Source organism: Lissotriton vulgaris, chromosome 1_1 (genome assembly GCF_964263255.1).
Source record: "Lissotriton vulgaris chromosome 1_1, aLisVul1.2, whole genome shotgun sequence".
Lineage (NCBI taxonomy): Eukaryota > Metazoa > Chordata > Amphibia > Caudata > Salamandridae > Lissotriton > Lissotriton vulgaris.
Window position 1 is genome coordinate 1,558,593,577 of NC_141685.1, and position 6,000 is coordinate 1,558,599,576.

Genomic DNA, 6,000 nt, shown 5'->3' on the forward strand with positions numbered 1-6,000 from the left:
AGCAACGCAGCCCCCTTACCGTATTTTTTTTTTTTAATTACAAAATAGGGGTCGGGCCCTGGGGGATGGGGTCCTCCGGGCCCAGAAAATAGGAAAAGAAGGTGGTCACACAGCCCCCTTCTAAAAAATAAAATACAAAATTAACAAAGGCATTGTGTCGGAGGCCCCGCCCCCTTAGTGCATCACTTTAAAAAACGCTCCCTGTGGCGCGTTGTAAGTTGGGGAATCAATTCCCCTTGAATCCTGAGGGTCCCTTGGGTCCAACTAGCCCACCAGGTACCTCCAGTAAGCGCAACAGAGCTGCGTTGCAGAGAGGTGTAAAAAGGGGCGTGGCCTTGGACCACCTCTCTGGAGGTACCTAGTGGGCTAGTTGACCCCCGGGACCCTCAGGATTCAAGGGGACTTAATCCCCCAACTTACAACGTGCTAGGAGGCACGTTTGCACAGTGGTGCAGGGAGGGGGTAGGCATGATATAAGAAGTTAGCAATTCTGCTGTGTGGGACTTACTGGTGGTAATAAAAGGGATAGTGGGCCTCCAAGGTTGATGATGGGGGCTAACTGCTCCTCCTGTCACCTCCAGTAAATCCCACACAGTGGCATTTCTAAGAGGTGTTTCGGAGGCCACTCTCACCTTTCTCCTTCACTCAGGAAACGCGACTGGTATGTTATAGTTAGAAATTAGAATTTTAAAAACCTTTCAAATTCACTGAAAAGACCATAGGTTCCAGGGACGTTATAGTTAGAAATTAACATTTAAAAAAACATTGAAATTAACTGAAAAAATTACCATGTGTGAGTAACTCCATAGATGAGTGGCAGTGTGTGACTGTCTATATAGGTGAATATGGTATGGCATATGATAGTGTTGTATTGATGAGTGACTGCATGTACGAGTGATTGTATGGGTGAATAAGTTGATGTGTGTGTACACATAGGAATCTTTCTTTCTTTCTTTTCATTACTTTATTCGGTTAATCAACAATAACCATAAAAGTATACAACATGAAAGTTCATTTACAACGAAGTATCACACATAGTTCATCATAAAGAGGCAATTTACGCTTAAAAACAATTAAAATTCATCCATACAAATTGATTTCCGTAATATAAAAACTTCTTTTAAAAATTCTAAAATAGTTGCAACCGTTAATACTGTGTCCAATCTCTGCAATTCTAAAAACGCTGGGCGGCATCTATTTACATTCATTTCCTTTAGGATTGGGATAATAAGTTTCCTACGAGGTAATGTATAGAATTTGCAGAAAAATAAAATATGAATATCCGATTGGGCTGAAGAGTCATCACATGGGCACATAGTTAAATCATGGGACTAGGTGTTCATAGCAGGTAAACTTAAAAGTCTAAAAAGGATATTTAGCCTGAAACGTGTTAGGAAAAACCTCTCATAATTAGTCATGTATAAGGTTAAATATGGCTGCAGTTTGTCCCGAGTTAATATCAGTTTGTGTAAACAAACAGTGTTTTTCTTTGCTTCCTCATTTGCTCTTCTCTCTTCGAGGTATTCCATACAATGTTTTTTCAATATCTTCCTTGGGATATTAACCATTGTGAGGGGATCATCATAATATTTTAGGCAGTCAATTTCAACAAGGAAGCGTTTAACATAGTCAAGCCATTTGATCCTGCTCACGTTTTCTAAACTTAGAACATCCCTAAAAATAGCGCGATTCAATACGCACTCATTTGTTGTCCAGACCCTATGCCAGAGAAGTATAGGCTGGATTCTAATTATATCTACAATGTGTGGCTGGCCAAGTTCTGTGTGGCAAATATAGGTTGTGGCACTCTCAGGTACGGCTAGGATGTGCTTTAAAAACATATTTTCCACTATTTGGATTGAGTTTGTGTTGGCATATCCCCAGAGTCCTGATCCATAAAGAGCAACTGATATACAGGTAGCATTGTATATTTTTTAAATTTCCCTGATCGTTTTTTTCCCCATTTTTTTAATAAAGTTTTTTAGGGCCATTATTGATTTTGAGAACAAAAGGGTTCTTGCTTTTACCGCACTTGCCCATGTGCCAGACTCGTGGAACAGGATACCTAGGTAAGGAAACGTAGGGGTGGAATCCAAGGGACTTTGATTTTTCTTCATTTATTACTACCTGCGCCACAGTTCATCGAGAAAGTTTTCGTGCAATTAATTTTTAGATCCAAGTTTAACATGAAATTATTAAAAGATGTTGTGAAGCCTTGTAGGGCAAGGGGTGTCCGTGCCATTATGACCGCATCATCTGCATACAAGAGTGCAGGGATGATCTTTTGCCTACCATAGGCATATCCCTGCACTCCTGCAGCAGAGTGCGTTCAAGACCATTTATATAGACTAGAAATAAAAAAAAGGGGCCAGGACACACCCCTGACGTACCCATGGCCTATCTCAAAGGATCTAGTACATTCTCCATCCTTTCCATAACGGACAGTTGCTGTGGCACCTGAATATAGTTCCCTTAGAAAACAAATAATAGTTTCTTCCAGCCCTAAACTTTCTAGTATTGCCCAGAGTTTGCTATGGGAGACACAGTCAAATGCAGACGTAAGGTCAACAAATGTAAAATATATACGCTCCCCCTTTACCCTGGTGTATTTTTGGTGCATAATAAATAGATTTAGGCCCTGCTCTACTGTTCCTACTCCTTTCTGGAAACCATATTGCAGGTCACTAATTATCCCATTATCCTCTGCCCAGCTCTGAAGTCTCTCTAAAATAACTCTACCAAGGATCTTTATGGATGAATCTAAAAGGGAAATGGATCGATATCACGCACAATTCTGCCTATCTCCCTTCTTGAATATTGAGACAATTACCGAAGAAAACCATGAGGCATTTAGACCCCTCGCAAGGGCAGCATTAAAAAGTTGTACTAACATGGGCCCCAAAGCTCAATATTGTGTTTGAACAGGTCTGCTGGGATATCGTCTGGGCCTGCAGCTTTTCCGCCCTTGGTTGTTCTAAGGCTCGCCATAACTTCTTCCAAGGTTACGGCCAATTTCAGGTCCTTGGCCCTTTTATCCCCAGATATATCAGATAGAGGTTGGTGTGCCCCTTGTGTATGGCTATACAGTTTAGAAAAGTGGGCAACCCATTCGTCCTCAGCGTTTGCTATTTCTATGCGTGCTTTTGTATCATCACAAAGAAGGGGGGAATTTACCGCTTTCCAGAAGGCAGAAGGGTCTCTAGAGAGCGAAGCCTCACAAAGGGATTCCCAGGCCTCGCTTTTTATTGCACTTTTCCGGTTTTTCAGTGCCTCATTATAGGTTTTCCTTAACCCTCTGACCAATAATAGGTCGCGAGGAATCCTGTGTAGGGCATTTTTAAGATCAGAGAGTGCCTTTGTGCATGCAGAGTCGAATCATCTCCTATTACTTTTTCCCCGATTCTTTGGAATCAGTGAGTACTTATGTAGTAACTGGTATTGGTGTGTCGATGCTTTCGAAAAAGGTAGTCTGTATTTGACCGTGGGTGTATCAAAGGTTATATTAGAGTGTGAGGAGGTGCATCAGATTTTTACATGGATGATGTCATTAGTGATGTCATTTGAGATGTCATCAGTGATGTCACTGACCATGTCATGAATGATGTAATATGTAACGTCATCAGCAGTGCATTGCGGGGGCACGAGTTATAGTTAGCTGAACTAAATATAACGGCAGGATTTCTCCATTTTTGTATGAGCAACATGTCCAACTAACTATAATATCCATGAAACCTGAGGTTTTTCAGTGAATTTCTAAGTTTTTTAAAATGCTCATTTCTAACTATAACGTGCCTGAATTGGGGAAAGGTTTTTTAGAGTTTAGGGTGGTTATACGTTTTTGGGTGGCAAGGGAATTTGTAGGGTTTAGAGTGAGTATAGGGTTTTGGGTGGTAAGGGAATTTTTAGGGTTTAGGGTGGCATGGGTTTTTGGTGGCAAGGGAATTTTCAGGGTTTAGAGTGGGTATATGTTTTTGGGTGGTAAGGGAATTTTTAGGGTTTAGGGTGGATATGGTTTTTTGGGTGGCAAGGGAAATTTTAGAGTACAGTGTAAGTATGGATTTTTGGGTGGCCCATGCATTTTCAGGGTTTAGAGTGGGTGTGGGTTTTTAGGTGTAAAGGGAATTTTTAGGGTGTTTATAGGTTTTAGGTTATATAGTGAATATTCAGAAGTACAATCCTGTCACAACAGATTAGGAAAACACTAAAGATCTTTTCTGTATAGTTTTAGCTTGCCAATACAGATTATTACAACATATATTGTTTCCATTATGCAGAGAGTAGGTCTTGGGTGCTCCCCTTTAGGCATTGGTTAGTTTGTGCCAACACCTTTCACCATCATTTTAAGGCTTTGTCAATCCCATTTGAGATCAGCTGAAATTAGTGTACATCTCTCACCTGTAGGCTATATGGGTGTTATTTCATCTCATTTGAAGTGTTTCCAGTGCAATGTATGGATTGCCTTTGATTGAACCATGTGTCAGGGACTAATTGGTCAATGCAGAAGTCTCAATGACAGGAATGCTTCATAACAAACTCACAAGATCACAACAAGCTCAACATGATAAAGGAATTCTTACTCAAAGTATGACATACTTTGCTGCTCAATGGTATGTGCCATGCACATTTTTTAAATACTTTTTTTGGTACAGACAAAAATGCTAAATAACCACAAAAAAAGATCTTTAAACATTACACTTGACCAGTGTTATCCAGCATTTACAAGCTTTTCTTGATGAACTATGTCATTACTTTACCCAGGTTCCTTCTTCGTTGGCAATACTGGATCCACTTGTTTATTTTAGGATGTTTTTTGGTTTTGCCTGTTGTATGTGCAAATGTCGCACTTCTCATATGTCACTGACTTTACATACTTTAATGCTCCTTCTTAAGTATCACTGGTTGTATAGGCAACCGTAATCCTTCCCTAATGTCTCTGGTTCTAGGCAATATGAGCTCTCAATTAGAAATAAAAATGTCTTTCACCTTAGCATAGGGTTTTCCTCCCTTTGGTAATGAAACCCTCATTTCAAGAAGGCTGCCATTTTCCAAATAATTCAAATGTTAAATTTGGCATTGGGATACAGTGTGACGCCCTCAGATGGATCACATCCTTCCTCACAGGATGAATCCAGAGAATCCGACTGCCACCCTTCACCCCGGAACCAAAGATCACCATCTGCGGCGTTCCTCAAGGTTCATCCATCAACCCCACCCTCTTCAACACATACATGACACCCCTGGCCGACATCATCAGAACCAACAACCTCAACATCATATCCTACGCTGATGACACCCAGCTCACCCTCTCGCTCTCAGCAGACCCCTTGATCTTGAGGACCAACTTCCACAACTGCTTGATGAACATCGTCAACTGGATGAAGGCCAACTGTCTGAAGCTCAAGACTGACAAGACCGAAGTGCTGATCTTTGGTAACAAAGCCTTTCAGTGGAATGACTCCTGGTGGACTGCAGAACTTGAACCTTCTCCTACACTGGCAGACCACACTCGCAACTGTGGCATCATCCTAGATAGCACATTCATAAGGAAATGACAGATCAACACAATCTCCACCGCATGCTTCCACACTCTCTGCATGCTGCGAAGGATCTTCAGATGGCTCCCAATAAGCACAAGGAAAACTATCACTCAAGCCCTAGTCACCAGTCTGCGGGACTACGGCAATGCACTGTACACAGAAGCCACCTCCCAACTTATGAAGAGACTCCAGATGATACAGAATTCAGCAGTAAGACTCATCCTAACCTTGCCCAAATGGACCCAAACCACCCCCAACTCAGCAACTTCCACTGTCTTATCAACCACAAAAGATGGCAAGATACTGAGCAAAAACAAGGATATGAAGGACGGAGCACTGAAACCTTTCAGACAATCAACCTCAGTCACAGATCTGGGTTGAATTCATCATCATTCTTTGGCTCACTTCGCCACCCCGGTTCAGACACAGCTATATGAAAATCAGTCTTGACCCTGTGCTTCAT